At 35.8% G+C, this 19,157-nt stretch overlaps 1 long non-coding RNA gene across 1 annotated transcript; it reads right to left on the minus strand.

Annotated features, from left to right (window-relative positions):
- Window positions 1–6,542: 6,542 nt before the first annotated feature.
- On the minus strand, window positions 6,543–16,623 carry LOC118351940 (uncharacterized). The gene is made up of 3 exons (XR_004808198.1): window positions 14,920–16,623; window positions 10,731–10,851; window positions 6,543–7,184 (listed from the first exon to the last, which is right to left on the minus strand). It is a non-coding gene; the product is annotated as an uncharacterized LOC118351940 (long non-coding RNA).
- Window positions 16,624–19,157: the final 2,534 nt, after the last annotated feature.

Genomic DNA, 19,157 nt, shown 5'->3' on the forward strand with positions numbered 1-19,157 from the left:
ACTCTTGATTAGTATATAATCTGCTTATAATAACTCATTATTAAAAAGCTTACAAATATATTTTTTTCCGATGGAATATTTCTGGTTACAAGCTTTCCAGCCTGTTAACATCTGTGTCCTTTCTGCTGACTACTAGATCACAGAGCTGAAACCCCATACTGTGGCTTCTCTTAGAAACAGTCCCACTCTTTATATTAAATTAGTGCTAGTTAGAAGGAAGTTTTAAGGCTATAGCAGTAGGGAAAGGGGGCAGAAAATTTCAAAATTCATGTACACATGAGCGAAAGAAACTAGATGTAAAAACCAGTTCCAACACTGACAAGCTCTATAAACTTAGTTTTTAAATTTACAATAAAGATACACTATAACTTATAGTATTACTCTGATGAGCATATTAGTTAATATACTTAGAATCTAGACTGAAGTCTTGCATCATTTTATGAAGCATGCAGTTAATGAAGGTGATAATGATTACTGTGTGACACTTCAGAATTCATACTATGTTGAAAGAGGTGTTTTTATGAGAAATTACCAGATAGTTAACTGAGTTTAAGATAACATTTTAAATGATCTGTTTATTCACTAACTCACAAACTTGGTTCACATTTTGTAACCTCACAAAGATTTTAAAAGCTTTCATATTATTTGCTTTTCAGATTTAAGCACTGCTTTTAGTCAAAAGAACTGTTGTCATATATTGACCTTTCTGCTCATTAGCATGTTTACATAGTGACATTATTAACAGAAAGATCTCTGCAAACAGTAAACATCAACAAACATATAAATCCTAAATTAATGGCTACATGAATGCTTTCTGAATATAGAAAATGATTTAGAGCTTTGCAAAGGCAATTGCATTGTAAGCAGTTTTAGTAAAAAGATAGCTAATAATGATGGAAAGATATTCCATGCTCATGGATTGGAAGAATTAATGTTGCTAAAATGTCCATGCCTTTCAAAGCAATCTATAGATTCAATGCAATCCCTACCAAAACACCAACAGTATTTTTCACAGAACTAGAATAAATAATATTAAAATTTGTATGAAATCATAAAAGACCTCAAACAGTCAAAGCAATCTTCAGAAAGAAAAACAAAATGGAAGGTTTCACAATCCCAGATTTCAAGATAAGCTACAAAGCCATAGTAATCAAAACAGTATGTTATTGGCATGAAAACTACATAAACCAATGTAAAAGTACAGAGAGCCCAGAAATAAACCCACAATAATATGGTCAATTGATCCATAACAAAAGAGGGAAGAATATAACAATGATATATTAATATAACAATAGGATAGTTTCTTCAACAAATGGTGTTGGGAATATTGCACAGCTTCATGCACAAGAATGAAACTGGGCCACTTTCTCACACAACACACAAAGATAAACACGAAATGGACCTAGATAAGAGACATGAAATCATAAAACTCCTAGAAAAAAGCATTGGCAGTAATTTCTTTGGCATCAATTCTTACAACATCTTTTTAGATGTGTCTCCTGAGGCAAGGCAAGCAAAAGCAAAGATAAACTATTAGATTTACATCAAAATAAAAAGCATTTGCACAGTGAAGGAAAACTGACAGGATGAAAAGGCAACCAACTGAATGGGAGAAGATAATTACAAGTGACATATCCAGCAAGGGGTTAATATCCAAAATATATACAGAATTTATACAACTCAACATCAAAAAAAATCTCCCAAATAATCTAATTAAAACATAGGAAGGAGACCTGAATAGATATTTTCCCAAAGAAGACATTCAGACGGCCAACAGACACATAAAAAAGATGGTCATCATCACTAATCATTCAGGAAATACAAATCAAAACCACGGTGAGATATCACCTGTCAGAATGGCTAGACAAGAAAAGATAAGAAATAACATGTTGACAAGAATGTGGAGAAATAGGAGAAATGAAAATTGGTGCAGCCACAGCAGAAAATAGAGTAGAGTTTCCTCAAAAAATTAAAAATAGAAATATCATACAATCTAGTAATTCCACTACTGGATATTTACCCAAAGAAAATAAAAACATTAATTTGAAAAGGTATATGCACCCCTATGTTTATTGCAGCACTAACAATAGCTAATTTATGGAAGCAACCCAGGTATCCATTGATAGATAAATGGATACAGAAAATGTGGCACATATATGCAATAGATATTTCTCAGCCATAAGAAAGAATAAGATCTTGCTATTTGTGACATGGGTGAATCTGGAAGGTATTATGCTAAGAGAAATAATTCAGACAGAGAAAGACAATACCATATAATTTCACATATATGTGGAATCTAAAAAACAAACGAATAAAAAAAAAAGTAGAAGCAGACTCAAACACAAAGAGCAAACTGATGGTTGCCAGAGGGGAGTGATGTGGGGATATGGGCAAAATGGGTGAAGGAGAGTAGGAGATACAGTCTTCCAGTTGTGGAATGAATAAGTCATGGGGATAAAAGGTACAGCATAGGGAATATAGTCAATGATTTTGTAATAGCATTATATGGTGACAGATGGTACTACATACACTTTTAGTGAGCATAGCATAGCATATGGACTTGTCGAATCACTATGTTGTACACCTGAAACTAATGTGACATGGTGTGTAAACTATACTTGAATTAAAAAAAAGTGGGTCAAGATAGCTAATAATGTATGTTGATTTTCTAGTTTCGGATAAATAAGAATACAGAATATGATTATTGTATATTTTCTAAAGCTCATAAAAAAACTTTCTATGTTTCTCTGCAAAGTAAAATTAACAAATCAAGTATTGCTAAGTAATTAATATGTGCCAAAATTTGTGCTAAATATGTACATTTTGCAAATAATCAAAATATCCTGCAATGGTTAAGTTGTTCTGAAATATGTAGTCAGCTATTTATTTATTTATTTATTAGTCATTTATTTATTGACTAGCAAGGTTCAATAACATAGATCAAAATGTAAGTTAATCAGAAGTATTGGTAATAATCTAATGTTTTGTGTCCATTTTCAGTGTGAAAATCACTAGAGCAAACAAATGATCTTCATATTTATCTACAACTCTCATAGACTACATATATAATACACAACATACTATATATATATAAGATATATATACTGAAGAGACCTGTTGTACTTGGGACAGAATTTGTGAAATGACTGCCTTCCCATACCTTTGGTCAGAAGTGCCAAAGAATCCGTGTTTTAGAGGATTGGGAGATATAGTTTCAGCTTATAAGTGCTATAAGAATAGCAGTTATTCTTTCTATCAAAAGCTGGGAAGGTATAAAATTCCCATATCTACTAATGTGCAAGACAGACACTATGCTGAGAGCCAAGATAGCAAAATAAAACAGTGTCCTTAAAACACAGTGAGGTAAGAATCATCAGGGTCTCACAAATAATTAAAAGAAGTCCTTCTAAAAGTAATAAAATAGGATGACTTGACATTTTGGGGGGGATTGATTATTGGCACACAATGTACTTGACGTTCTTTCACTCATTTAATCCTAACAAGACCTCTTCAAGTATCTCCTCTTATTGTCCTCATTTACTGATGAGAAGACTAAGAGGTCAGAATTTCAGTGACTTGTCCAGTGTCACAAGTTGATGTATAAATAGCAGAGCTGATATTTGAACAGTTCTTTATGTTTTGGGTACAAATATAAAAAGTAATGTGTCATTACTTTAAGACAGTAATTTACAGTGATTTACTTACTTTAAGAAAGTCATCAAAAAAGGCACATTTTGTCTGAATCATGCCAGGGTGCCAATTAGTGATTTTCATTTGCAAATTTAGTTTTTATTTTAGTTCAAGATTTGTAGATAAAGAATATAATTTTTAATAAAACATGTATTTGAGTAAAATTTCTTTTTGAACAAAAATAGAACAGTAAAAAAGGAAAAAAATAATAAACTAGGCCACAAAAATCCCTTCACTCAAAAACAAAAATTGAGATCACATTCAATGATCATAATATAATTAGTAATAACAAAATTTAAGAAATAAGAAGGAAAACTAGAAGTTCAGAACCTTAAATAATTATTATATCAAAGAAATATCTAGAATAATATCAGATTATATAGAATATAATTAAAATGATACTACTATTCATTAATAGTCCAATTCATTCCTTAATACTTTAAAACTTCAATGAGAAAAAAAGGAAAAAATATATTACTTGAACAAAAAAATTAGAGAAGTTAAAGAAAAAGCCCAAAATAAGAATCAATAAAGATAACATTAAGTTACTAAATCAAAATACAGAAAAGCAAGGACACCTAGGTGGCTCAGGAGTTGTGTTTGCCTTTGACTCAGGGCGTGATCCCAGAGCCCCGGGATCAAGTCCCATTACAGGTTCCCTGCATGGAGTCTACTTCTCCCTCTGCCTGTGTCTCTGCCTTTCTCTCTCTGTGTCTCTCATGAATAAATAAATAAAATCTTTAAAAAAAATTACAGAAAAGCAGAAAAAGTGACATGTTCTCATAGCTTGAAAAAAAATGCAGACAAAATTACAAAAAATATAACCCAGGAACATTAGAATTCATCTAGATACATAAAATAAGCAATAATAAAGGAAACTAACAGACAATAAAATGTAAAAAAGCTCTGTCAATATTTAAAAAATATCAGCAAAATGCTTATTTTCTGTGTTAGAAAGTAAAAATCCCCCTTAAAATGGGAAGACAAGAAGTTTTTAAGGAAACACTCAGTTTAAAGGATAAGTTCTTTCAAACTATCAAGGGGATAAATCCCATTCCATGTATATTGTTTCTAAGTTTTGGAATTTAGACTAAATAATTCGTTTAAATTAAGTAAATATAAAAAAACGATAAAGGATAATTATCCATTTTGTTTTATGCAGTTAATACAATCCTAAAATCAAAGTAAAATGTCTGCCCACCCTATCAAAAATTATACATCAATTCCTACTAATAAAAGATCTACAAATGATATTTTACACAGTACATATACAAAAGAGTTTTCTGAATAGCACTGGTTCCAGGAATGTAAGAATGGCTTATATTGGGAAATCTATGACACTGTAAGTTCTGAAAGGCACTGGCTTACAAAAGGGAGCACAGTTATAGACAATTTTAAAACAATAATAAAATTGAATAAAAGTTCCTCTCCTTTTCACTGTAACCATGAACTGGCCAATTAAGCGTTAATATTCAAATATATAATAAGGTACTAAAGATAGTAACTGGAAATCTTAGCATGTCAAAAAAGAAAAAAAGAAAAACAAAGGCAAGGAATATGGGCTTATGATTCTTACCATTCACAAAAGCTAAACTACAGCCAGCCACTTTCCAGAGCCATCAGCATCTGAACCAGGGATAAGAAGCACACATGAGTTCCTGTTCAATTAGCAATCATAAAAGATGGCCTAAAGTGACCCTAATGTACAAATAAGCACTTTGGAAGTATTTGATATACCATAGTGTATGAATATATACACATTTATGACAAGTGTCAAAATATTTACCTATTATTTTAGATTTTAACCGTTAAATATTTTTTGGTATTTTCAATGGTCTTCAGCAGGCACTTACAATTTAAAAGGTATATAAAGATTACAAAAATGATTTTATATATGTGCATATGTGTGTGTATTTATATATATACAGTGTATATATACATCATATATGTGTATGTTATATACACATATATACATACATATAATGTGTATATATATGCATGTGTGTGTGTGTGTGTGTGTATAAAACTTATATGGGTGAGGCAAAAGGAATGTTAGAAATACTAGTTGCAAACCACACGATCTAAAGATAACAATGAACATCCCCAACAGCCTCCCATTTAGGAAGCTGGTTGAATGACATGATCTGTAAAAGGCTCTGAACTCCTGGTAGAGTTACTTGTAAATAATTATGACTTTTATGATACGAATATTTTTGAAGGACAGCTAAAGTCTTTATTAAAAATGTGTTATGCCCCTATGAGATTCCTCCATCCCTAAGACTAATATATTTGAGGAAGATTGAGTATTCTTCTGACTTGTAATCTTATGTGAAGAATTATTTTGTGCAGTGCCACAGGTTAAATGCATATCATGAAATTCACTTTCCTCTCTACTGCCATTTCTATCCCTTAATTCAATGAAAGTCCACAAAAATACAGTATGACTCAGAATATTGAAGCTGTGGCTAAGCAAGAAAAGTTCATTCAAAATTGATTTTCTTTCAGGAATCCTTGATATTCCTTATTCCAATTGTTCACCTCTACTGTAGGGCTCGGTAAACACTTAAGGAAGTTGCCATGCACTGCAGCCTGCTGGAGACATGAAGGAATGTAGGGCGGGATAATCACAACATCATCAACCCAATTCTCCAAGGTAGCTGGCCAATAATGCTGTTCTAATTGAATAACTTATCCACAGCTATTTCCCCTGGGAGAGCCGAAGGCTCAGGCTCGGCAAAGAGGCAGATGGTGCCGCATATACAATGAAACCTGTAATTTTCTCTTGCCATTGGACACGTTAACAGTGGGCTGTTTCTGCTTATTCTTTAATATTTTATTTTAATAGTCCCTTCCCAAATTATAATGTACCATGAAGCAGCCAAAGATGGATTGAGTGATACATATCATGTTTAATTTATCATACCTCTAGCTCACTGAACAACTCACTTGGTAATCAGCAGCAGTATATGTCAGTCAGGTGCAAACTGATATGAAAGCAACAGAAAAGAACCCAATTAAACCCAAAAGGAGAGATGAGTCTTCAGGGTGGCATGGCATTAACTAGCAGCAAGGTATGGAACACCAAATGCATTCTAATTCTGATTTTTTTTTTAGTGGTAATTTGCAGTGGAATATGCAAACCCTATGTATTTGGTAAGACAATGGAAGGATTGTGTTTTTCACTTCTCAGCTGATTCAACCACTAGGCTCTAAAGAAGGGTGAAGGGCTGTGTGGCTGCTTGATTTTTATCTTCTAGTAGCAGCCAAAATTGGAAGAGGAAAGTGCAGTCTTACAGGGTAAGCGGTGACAGCCCATCAGCGGTCCAACAACACGACAAATGACAGGCCCAGAGGCAAACCCAGCACCGCCAACCCATCAGCTTTGAAGGCTGCCAAATGGCAGCTACAGAGATGGAAGGTCATTCAAACTTGAATGTTTGGGCTTGCTGGGGTCTTTTTACCCTGGAAACATTCCTCCATTCAGAGAGCTCCTCCTGGAAGAGAGTAGAAAGGAACCCAAATGGAATGGGCACAAAGCAAGACTTGTCACTCTGGTACAATACTTCCTAAGAAAAAGCTATGTCAGGAAAAAGGCCCCAGTTAGCAAAGCTCTGTCTCTGCAGTTTACCTAAGAGGAGGAATGCTTTCATAGCCATAGTGAGTAAGGACACCATTGTCAATGTTTGTCAGAAATACCAAGACCCAGGAAGAAAGCTCTTGGGGTCACAGGGCAGTGCAGATCTGCCTGTGGTAATTGAAAACAGTGATGAGACTGGGTTGATTTTTTTTTTTTTTTTTTTTTTTTGGAAAAGGTAAATCAGTGCTACAGCACTATGACATGGATAATTCATGAAGTTTCTGGTTTGTACTAGACACTCAACATGCCTTTCAGAAAGAAATGACACAACAATTAATGTGTCAGATAGTAATGTGCCACTTGGAGAAAGATAATTGTAGCTAGTGTTAGATAGTTATTAGGTCAGAACGCATGCTCATCCTTTCAAAGGCAGCAGTCTATTCGTGCTGGCATTCTACTGTAAGTAAAGCATTGTGCTCATAAGCACACAGGCTGTAGCCAGGGACACTGGGTTTTATCTGATTTTTCTCCATTTGCAATAATACTCTGATGATTCCTTATACAGCACACTTGGTCATGTGAAACAGGTGAGGATGATGAAAGAGATGGAGAGACAAAGGAGGGGCTTTGCATTTTACATAAAATAAAGTATGAGCGATGTTCCCAAGAAGGTTTGAGCATATGTGACAAAAACTATCAAATCTGAGTTTACTCACATGTAAATGATAGTCTGTCCTTCTGATGATTTAATGTATAAGGATATCAATCAGTCACAACAAGGCCTCTGAAGTGATTTCACCTCAATGAGGTTCCATTTCTTCATTTGAAAAATGTAAATAGGGAAATATGCTATATATTTAACTCCAAGATCTACTGAGGAGGTCAAGGTGAAAAAATATGAGAAAATATTTAGCAAATATAAAGGGTTGTGTCAATATAATTAATATAATTAATGTGCTTACTGGAGATCAAATGTATTATTTTTTCAACAGAGAGAATTTTAAGAAAAATTGGGCAAAGTCATAGGTTCTTAAAATTAGAAGAACGTATAATGAATAGGAATTCTCTCAAGACTATCTAACCTAGACTGAATTAAAAACATTTCATCCAATCAATAAGGAGAAACTAAAATACATGATTATTATGTATGCACATACTTCTGCTTTATTCACTCAAGCATGGTTGTGGTGAGATACGAAAAATAATATTTAGCCATTGTTGGAAGGAGAGAAATGCTGTTTGGGGATATTTTATCTGCAGAATCCATTGAATTAGTTATTGTCATAAAGGTATTTAAAATAAATGTGATGTGTATGTGAAATATTCAAGGTGTTCAATAGTACCTCATGGACAAGAATGGGACAACACCTTGTTCTTTGCAAGGATTCATCTCCAACTGACATCCTTGTCAGAAAGACCACAAACTGTAACAGAAAAAATTTACAGTGTGGTCCTTGACCTTGAGTAGATTACAACAGACATTCTTACCCAAAAGATTTTGTTAGGGGAAACCAAGCTAATATCTAACCAACAGGTAATTAAAGCAGGCAGTGCTGAGAGAGAGGGAGGGATGGTAAATAAATTTGCTGAAGGTAAATACTGTACTAATTCAGATGATAGAATGCAAGAATGTCAAACACCATGTAAGTGTTCCTAGAAATTTTTTTTCTTTTCTGTAAAAAACAAAAAAAAAAAAAAGCACCTAAATATTAACAGAGCTTATAGGCAGAATAGGGCTGGGACCATTCAAAAACTATAGACCTTTGTAAGTAGAGCACCAAAGACAAAACAAAAACTGAAAGCAATCAACTTACATGTTCATTGTCATTTGCACACAGCAACGCTATCAGTCTACCCTTTGGAGTCTTAAACCTGAGGACATGTAGTTCCTCCTTCAAAACTTAGGACACTGAGGAACTTTGATCAAAATTAAAAATCTAGATTCCTTCAATTCCTCCAAGATACAGCAGCCCCATTCCTGCTACCTTCCCCCTTACACTAAAATAATAGCAACAACAAAACTCTAGACAGAGTAGAAGCATAGAAAGTCTCTGAAAGGTGAAAGAAGGTTGATAGCTGAGGACTTCAGGACTTGAAAAACAACATGGTAGAGAGCTCCCTGGGTTTCCTTATCACTGCCCATATATCCCAGGAAGTGCACTTCAGAAGCCACTAACCCATAACCACCAACACATAAAAAAGCTCCAAGAAAATCCTGGTATCCTTTTGCCAAAGGCCTGGGGAAACAGCGGTCTAATAACAGAAAAATGTTTTGGCAATACCCACCGTACTCCAGCCAGCCAAAACTGAATGGAAGAACTCTTGAACCTCCATATCCACCTGGCTGGCATGAATGAGGTAGAATGGTGGTGCTTAGGGTTCGTTGGCACTCTGCCCCCCTTGTCCCCTCCTGGTGGCAGTGGGGCCAAAGGAGAGCTGACCTTATACCTTCTGTGGGGTTGGTGCTCTACTGTCACTGGGAAGTTATCCGCTGGACAAAGGAGGAACTGAACTTCAACTTCACCCATGGGCTATGAGGTAATGTGTGAGTCAATGCCTCACTTGAAGTCTTTTATAAATAATCCTGCCTTAAAGTGATATCACTCTGTCTTGATATTCAATAGAAGTCACTAAGTCCAGCCTATCTCAAAGGGAAGGGATTAAGCTCTGCCTCTTGAGAGGAGGCATAGTGGGGAATTTATGTATTATATTTTAAGTCACCACAGAGGCTCTTCTGGGGGTGAGGAGTATTCAAGGAAGAGAATGCAACATATGTGGAGAAGCCCAAGATTTAGAGTTGGAAATCCATAAACATATAGTTCATCTGATCATCTGATATTGGTAGCCACTGACCACTGAGGCAGTGGAAAGCAAAAATGGAATGGTTCCCTTAGGAAACTAATGCAACCCTTGTCTCAAAACTCTAATCCCTCCGCTTCCTCCTTCCCCACCTGTGGATACCTCATCTTGTATCTTATTAATAAAATAGATGCAATCAGATGAAAACAATCTCATCTTTCCACCAAGCCTATGAATCTACTGGTATCTATACACATAGTTGGCCCTGTCTTAGGGTCCTTCTTCCTATCAGGCCATCTCTTCACTATTCTACCTTACCCCATTTACTCTCCCAATTATCCCCTTTTCTATTCTGTAATATCATCAGTTTCTCCTGGATCATTTCCATTTGCTTAAAAACAAGCCTTGATATAAATGTTTTTTTTTTTTTTCCCCTTGGCTTATACCCCTCCCCAAATACTGGATATTTTTTCTGCTTCCCCAACAGTTAATCTTAAAAGAGCTGTCAGTATACAGTTTCCACTTTCTTACTTCCCCTTTGTTGCCTTACTTATTTTAATCAAGTTTTTCTTTCCACCATTCCACTGACACACCTCCTCAAAGTCACTAATGTCTTACATTTTGCCAAACCCAATAGCTAATTCTCTGTCTTCATTTTACCCACCTTGCAGCAGTTGATGTGGTTTATCACTCCCTTCTACCTGCCACTTCCAGCTTTAGGCCATCTGTAGGTCTTATCCCACCATCATTTCTATGACAGGTTGAAAATATTTGGGGAATGACATCTGCAAGTAGATATTAATTTTCAGACTTTGCATGTGCATATGCATGCTGGGGTGTGTCTTTTTAAAGCTTGCTAGAAGGTTTGGAATTAATCATTTCATTTTATTTTTATTATAGTCATAGGCATGGGCCAAATGTTCTAAGTACTGAAAGACATTTAGAGGTAACCTTAAAAGCCATAATCTATGGCCACAAAAATTTTAAGCAAAAATGGAGTCTGTGTTAGGGTTCACAGACAAAACATAAATACAAATTAAGATTGCAAATACCATAAGCAAGCAGATTCTAAATGTTTTATGCATCTGTTATACTTGTTTTTCTGCCTTAGTGGTAGATAGATAAAGTAGATAGATGTGCATGGTTTCCAGAATAAGATTCTAAGTTGAGAACACAGTTCAGTACCTAGAGTGAGTCTGGGTTGCAGATAAGCTTATGATGCCAGACATGGGAGAGAATCATGTTTAACATGAATATTTCTAAGTATTATCCCAGATATGAGAAATGAAGACTAAGCAGAAATCCAGATTAGTACTCCAGGGATGTAGGACTAGAGTGAGGCATGAGGGTGGTGGTGTCTTTGCTCATATTTATGCATTTTCCCCAGGGATATGTGGTCTAAGCTGAAAGAAATAATGAGAGAAAAGGAAAGGATGAGAGACAATGAGAGAAAGAGGGAGAGAGAAATAGAGAAGGGAACTGGGGACAAATGGAGATGGAGAGAGGAAGGACACAGGAGCTACTAACCAACGGTAGACAGAGACATTGGTGTTTAAATACTCTAGCTCCCTTATCTCTCTCGAGGAATAGCTCTGCTTTCTATCCCTCTCTCTCTCATGGGATTAATAAGGTTTTCCCAGTCTCCTCCACTGTGGCAGCTGACTTAAGCTGCATCCTTTTCAATTTCACTCTCTTGTTCATTTTCATATACTTCCCAACTATCTGCTTGCATTCAAAGTCTTGCCTCACGATTTGTTTGTGGAGGAATGAAAAACAAAATGCCACCTAAATTGTTGGAAGGCCTGGTCCAAAGAAAGGGTACACACATGTTATGGGTTGAATTGTATTCCCTCCCATATTCAAATAATCAAGTCTCTAGTACTTCAGAATGTGACATCATTCAGAAACAGAGTTGTAGCAGATGTGACTCATTAACATTAAAGTAGACCCCTATTCTAATACAACTGAGGAAAAATTTGGACACAGAGATAGATATGCATACAAAGAGAATATCATATGAACAAGAGGGCAGAGACTGGGGTTGCCATGGACTGAATTTGTCTTTCCCAAAATCATGGAGATAGGGTCTATAAAGAATTAATGTTAAATGGAATCATAAGGATGGGGGAGTAATCTGATAGGATTAGTGTTTTTTTTTTTAACATTTATTTATTTGAGAGACAGAAAGAGTGTGAGCAGGGAGTGGGGAGGGACAGAGGAAGAGGGAGAGGGAGAGAATTTCAAGCTGACTCTGCATTGAGTGTGGATCCTGATGTGGGGCTCATCCCAGGACCTTGAGATCATGACCTGAACTGAAATTAACAGTCAGATGCTTAACTGACTGAGCCACCTAGGCACCCTAGGATTAGTGTTTTTATTTATTTATTTATTTTTAAAAGATTTTATTTTTTATTCATTCATGAGAGAGAGAGAGAGAGAGAGAGGCAGAGACACAGGCAGAGGGAAAAGCAGGCCCCATGCAGGGAGCCTGAGTGGGACTCGATCCCCGGTCTCCAGGATCATGCCCTGGGCTGCAGGCGGCGCTAAACCACTGCGCCACCGGGGCTGCCCGGCTTAGTGTTTTTATAAGAAGAAATACCAGAGTGCTCTATTTCCATCATGCAAGGACATAGCAAGAAGGTGGCTGTCTCTAAGCCAGGAAGAGAGCTCTCACCAGAAACCAAATCAGCCGACATTTTTTACCTTGAACCTATAACCTTTAGAACTGTGAGAAATAAATCAAAATACAGAGGTGATGCATCTACAAACCCCAAACACCAAATATTGTCACAAAACCACCAGAAGCCAGGAAGCATGGTATAGAGGGAGCTCACAGCCCTTAGAAGGAACCAACCCCTGCCAACACCTTGATCTCAGACATCTAGTCTCCAGAACTGTGAGACAATAAATTTCTGTTATTTGAGGCATCTAGTTAGCAGTGCTTTGTTACAGTAGCCCCAGAAAATTAACACAATGCATAAGTAAAAGATCAGGGCAGTGGTTACAACCTTAGCCACTCTCTGAGGTACAATGGCTTGGCTGAGCAGGACCTCTATTTTGGTCTGGAAAGCCAGAAACTGAGTCAGACATTGGACTTATTCCCAAGGGTAGGACATGTATCTGTCACAGACTACTGTTCAGTGGTTGATTTTCTTATAAATCACCCCTGTCTCTAACAGATATTAAGCTTTTACCTTATTGTTAATTTTTTCCTCAGCAGTCCTTTAGCAATATGATCTAGACACCTAACGGTACTCAGTAAATTGTAACCAACTGCTATAAAATGACTTTTGCTTTTTTAAAAAAGCAAATAAATAAATGTAGTGCTCAAGAGTCTCAAGGACTCAAGGACTCCTCAAGGAAAATCAAGGACTATCACAAACTAAGCTTTTAAGGAAAACTCATAGGCACAGAAAAATGAAGTAAACAAGTTTATTAAAACTTAATAAAAATAAAAGAATATATACATAAATCAATAACTTAGGTCCTAGTAAAGAATCTTGGAATCAGGCCCAGAATATCTGAATTCTAAGATGGGTTTTGCTGCTACTGGTTAAGCAAATTTGGAAAAGTCCATCTCCTTTAGAAACTGCCATTTCTTCCTCTTCAAGATGAGGAGATTGGACTAAATTCCCTCTAAAGCACATAGGCCTTTACTATGTGCATATTCCTGTGATATCTGTGATTCATCCTCACCTGTGCCAGACTCTGCTCCTGGCAAGATTAGGGACCATGAGAGTGATGGAGCCATGGAATAAAACCAGGTGGGTATGGAAGGCTCTGGCTCTCCTACATAGTTTGAGTGCCAGACCCAACCAACAAAAATGCATTTGCCAGTAATGACCTTGTGGGGAATTTTCAAATACTGAACACTTATGCCCACAGATTTTCCCATTATTTTTAGCCTCACTGCATGTTTTGTTTCATTTTGTCTTGTAAAATGATTTTGGAACACTGTCTATTATAGAAACTTTGACAGTATTGGCAATCATGGTAACTGTCTCCCCCACACTGTGATTTAGTGTGGAGTCAGCCTTTTTCCAGAGAATTTACCTACTGCAGAGGCTCAGCTCTGTTTTTCTCTTATTCCAAACCCATTTTCTTCCCCATAGATATAATAGCCCAAAGGACTGGCTGGGGATAGAACTTTCCTCTAAGATTTTTTTGGTTCTATTAACATTGAAATAATAAATTGTGAATATAGGATTTCCTATATTCAATATAATCCTAACAAAGAGCATAATCTTTCATTAGTATAAAATGCGTCAAAGCTTGAATTCAGATAGAATATCAACCCAATTTATGGCATTGTTGTTGAGACTTCATGAATAAGGTAGAATTTGCTTTGGACTTTAAATGAGTCTTATAATATAAAGGCAATAATTGGAAAAGACATTACTAGAGAAGGACCAATGTGAGCAAGGGAGGAAGTAGGAAAAGCATTGGCCATATTTAGAGGGACATCTAATTTCTCATTTTGGGCCAGACTATAAAGGATCTTAACGTAACCCCCTAATGGGTATAAGGTTTCCTTCAGAGGTGATGAAATGCCAGGAGTATTGCTGGCACAACACTGTGCATGTACTAAATGTCACTAAATTGTTCACTTTAAAATGGTTAACTTTATGTTATGTGAATTTCACTTCTATTTAAAAAAAGAAAAAGAACCTTAAATGGCAGGCCCTATGAGTGGCTGCTTAACCTGACAAACAATATGGGGCAATTGGAATCTACTGAAGTGGAGAAGTCATATAATTTAAAAAACAACAACATGGTGATAGTTTTGGAAATGAATCAAATGAGGATGTATATGAAGTGGGGAGACCACTTACATGGTTATCAGAGTAGCCTACCTTATCATCTAAAACGAAGGAGGAATCTTTTCTTTGATCATCCTTTTGTGGAAATTCCCAAACATACATAAAGTTAGAGAATAAAGGTTAATGAGTTGCATAAACATATCACCCAGCTTCAATAATTTTCAACATTTCACTGAGCTATTTACATCTGTTCCCCTTCCCACTGTACCAACTCATCTCCATACATTATTCCATATTCATTAGTATTTTAAGGGAAACTCTAGATATATCTTTTCACCAGAAACAAACTTCAGAGTACATCTTCAACTTATAAGGACATTTTTCTTTCTCCTTCTTCCTACCAAACAGTATACCTAACTGAATTAAGAGCAAATTCTTAATACCATACAATGTCTTTCTGATTATACTGAAGGTAAGTTTGAACAGCTTAGTCATTTTAATGAGGTCTAAATTTACTATGTTTCTTACATGTCTTTTATCCTACAATGGCACCCTTTTCTTTTTTTAACATGCCATTGATTTGTTAGAGAAAATGTGTTACTTGTCTTGCAGAATACTACCTCTTATATCTGGAATTAGCTGCCAAACAGTCCCATATTGGGTGAGTAAAAACCACTTCAAGTTGGATTCTATTTCCTATTGATATAAAGATGATATTGAGAGACAATAATCAAAGAACTGGATTGCACACTGTCATTGCTTCTAGGAATTTTAGAGGACAGAGCTAAATTGCATGTTTACCAAAAAAGGGGGCAGGAGCTGATAGTCATATTTACAATCAAATATAAGATAACATGGTTTTATTTAATTCCCTTGGTTGAATTTTTCTATTGTTAACCTTAAAATTGTCAGTTAGTTTACCAGCAAAAATGGGTTTATTTGGGAATAGCTGAGAGTTACAATTTGGGAAATGCAAGCTATGGTAAAACTATAAGCGAGTCCAGAGAACAGGGAGGAATGCTTTTTTTAAGGGAGGGCAGAGGGAGAGAGAGAATGTTAAGCAGGCTCCACACCCAGGGCAGAGCCCCACATGGGCCTCAATTTCACAACCCTGAGTTCATAACTACAGCTGAAATGAAGAATCAGACACTTAACCGAGTCACCTAGGATCCTCAGAATGCTGTTTTATGCAGGAAAGGGGGAGGGAGTTCGGGAGGAGCTGTTACAAATAGAAAGTCCACTGGAGTAAACTAGGAGTTGGAAGTGTAGTGGTTTTTCATTGGCTGAGTTGTGACAGTCTCTAATTGGCTAAGCTGTTGCCAGGGAAGGGGAAAATCTTTCTTCTTCCTGTTCTAGTAGCAAAGTATAGGATTCTTCCTGCTGGGGATGCAAGGTACCTCTTTTTATGTTGGAGTCTATAACTGATGATGAGTATAGACAGCTCACTGATGATGAGCCCCCCATTCTGGCCTCCCAAACTCATTTTAAATAAAGTGTCCTTTGTTCAGTTTCATAGTATTATCTTATGCTGAAAACATTAGTTTTTACTTTAACAAAATTATTCATTTTTAATATAGTTTTGAAGTAATAGTCTACTATTCCCACTGACAATTAGACTATTGAAAGCAGCTTTGCATTTTCTTTGCCAAGAGATCTTTGAGATCACTTTTTCAACATTATTCAAATTGGTGGTATGCCAATTTCTTTTGGCTTTATTTGCAAACACCTGTCATAACTGTCTCTCCATTTCCATTCCTACTGCCATTGCCCTAATTCATTTAATCAATCCTCCTAAACCAGATTATATTGTAGTCTTATAATCTGTTTCTCACCTTCTCAACCTTTACTTTTCCAAGATCTATATGTTTCTATCAAAAATATACTTCTAAGACACAGAGTTTATTTTAAAAATAAGCAAAAGAAGCCAAACTTCAGTGGCTCCTCATCATCTGCTTACTGAAATCGACTCTTTGCCCTGAAGGCAAAGTCTGCCTCCAAAGGACAATGCAATATTGTCAAATATCATCAGACCTCATGGGCTATAGCTTGCAGACATCCTATTAAGAGTTCTGCCCCTGTGAGTACAGAACTCAACATTCCTGTGCCTCTGCTTTAGAATGTACTATATATGAGAAAGACAAAGGGACTGACATCCCAAGGCCTTCAGAAAACAATTGAAAAATGTCTCATTATATCTAATGTCTCTTTTTTTTTAAAATCTCTCTTTGGCTGATCTTCAACTATTCTATTTTTTTTCTTTGACCTTTTCTTCTGAACAGTATCTAATCTGAATCTTCTTCTTGGATTTTTTTCCCTAGAAATTTTGTTTTTATTTGTTCCTCCATATAGAATAATTAATTCTCCCCTAGTTCTCATTGTGAAATTTCTATCTGCAAAAGTAGCCACAAATGTAATAAAATAATGGTATCTCCTAGTAATAGGACACATTTTCCTTACAGTTAGAGACCATATTTCATAAGTTAAATACATCTTTTGTTTCTCACCTATCCTTCAGTATCAGTGTTTCATATAACCAGTTGTTCAGATATCCAAATTTCCTTTTTTTGATATAAGGTTTATCCCAAACTGCCTTACCATGTTAAATTGCAAGAATGCTCTATATTCAACGAGACAAAAACTCACTTTTCTCTTTCTTTTTACTTCTATGATATTAAAGTGTCTCTAAGTAGTTTGCATTTCCCATTATTTCCACCAGTTGAAATCCCAATCATTCAAAGTTCTGTTTAGATGCCATCTTCTTCATGAATTTTCTTTTTCCTGTTCCAATTCCAAACTGGCACTCTCTCAGAATTCCAGAACCGTTTACATATTTCCCACTTAGATCATTTATGTAATTGTGCCTGGCATTATATTTGTCTGTGTGTATATATGCCTCCTTTTTAGGGTACATTTTGCTTGTGGGGAGACCTTTTTTTTTTCACAGGTTTACCCAGTGACAATGGATTCTATGTTGAAACAAATAATGCAACTTACTTTTATATAACCGAAAATCCTATGTATTCTGAAGTTCAGTAATGATTTAGTTAAATAATATAAAAGATAGGATAGTAGACTTTGCTGATAATTCAGTGAATTTTATAGCATCTCTCTCAAGAAAAACAGCATATCTCTCAAAATTCTCAGTCATCTGCATGGTTACACTTGTTTTCTTTTGCTACCTTAGTGGAGCTAGAGAACTACTGTTTCCCTTGTTATTTCTATTTTCACGTCTGGGCTATTTAACTCTTCCCCATGTTCTATTTAATTGTTTCTTAATTTGAAATTAGTGTGATTAGTGACAGTTCTTGAAAATAATTCTGTTACAAGAGAAGAGTTTATGTGTTGGAAAATGTGTTCCACCCAACAAACTACAGATACTCATTATGAAACTGAATCTTATTGAATACTCACTGAAGTGTGTGTGTGTGTGTGTGTGTTGGGGGAGGTGCATTGCTGGGTATTATCATTCATGTCAGTTACTCAGAGACAAATAAAGGAAAACAGAACCAGTTGGTACCTGAGAAAGTGTGGGCTGCTTACAGATGTGCAAAAAAATTCACGCATAAAATAAATTGTTAATAAATGTAATTATTCCACTGCTTTTCCTTGTAAGTCCTTTCCTTAGGGAACTATGAAAAAGCCAGATGCTGATCTGGGAAATGTCCCAGAAATATTCTTTTGAAAAATATTAACACTCCACTATAAAAGGTCTTGTCTAGAATTATATTGAAACTCAGCTCCTAATGACTATCAATGTTTAGAAATAGTAACATATTGGAGTAAATTGATTGTAGGGTGAGCATTTTACAATGGATTAGGAATAATGTGAGCTTTAGAGTTATCTTTTAATATTATCCCATTTCTAATGGCATAGATAGATCTCTTCTGGTGATTAGTGGTATAAATGCCTTCTGAGACCTCCTTCTCACTAGTTAAACATAACAGAGTACTAATTGCATAGTTCTTGGCATTGAATGGCATTGTGCTACACTGCTTCTACTGGGGCAGCTGGTGTGGTTGGGAGTGAATGTCACCATTGCTGAACCCCTCAGATCCCCTGTGAATTGTCAACACCATCTTCTCTATCTGCTGGGGATTAGTGGAATTTGTAAATTTGATTTAAATTAAAGGGTGGAAAAAAAGAGGATATAATTTCTCCTCTCTTGCTAAATGGAGAAGGATTTTTGTGAGCACACTGCTACAATGGTGAATGTGGGTCAGAGGTAATCCTGAAACAAGCCTGCCATTTTATGGTAACTCAGAACTCAGTGGTTTTTTTTATGGCAATTATAATATCAGGTTTAGTACTCTGACATAGTAAGAACTCATGT

The sequence above is a fragment of the Canis lupus genome, chromosome 22 (assembly GCF_003254725.2).
Source record: "Canis lupus dingo isolate Sandy chromosome 22, ASM325472v2, whole genome shotgun sequence".
Lineage (NCBI taxonomy): Eukaryota > Metazoa > Chordata > Mammalia > Carnivora > Canidae > Canis > Canis lupus.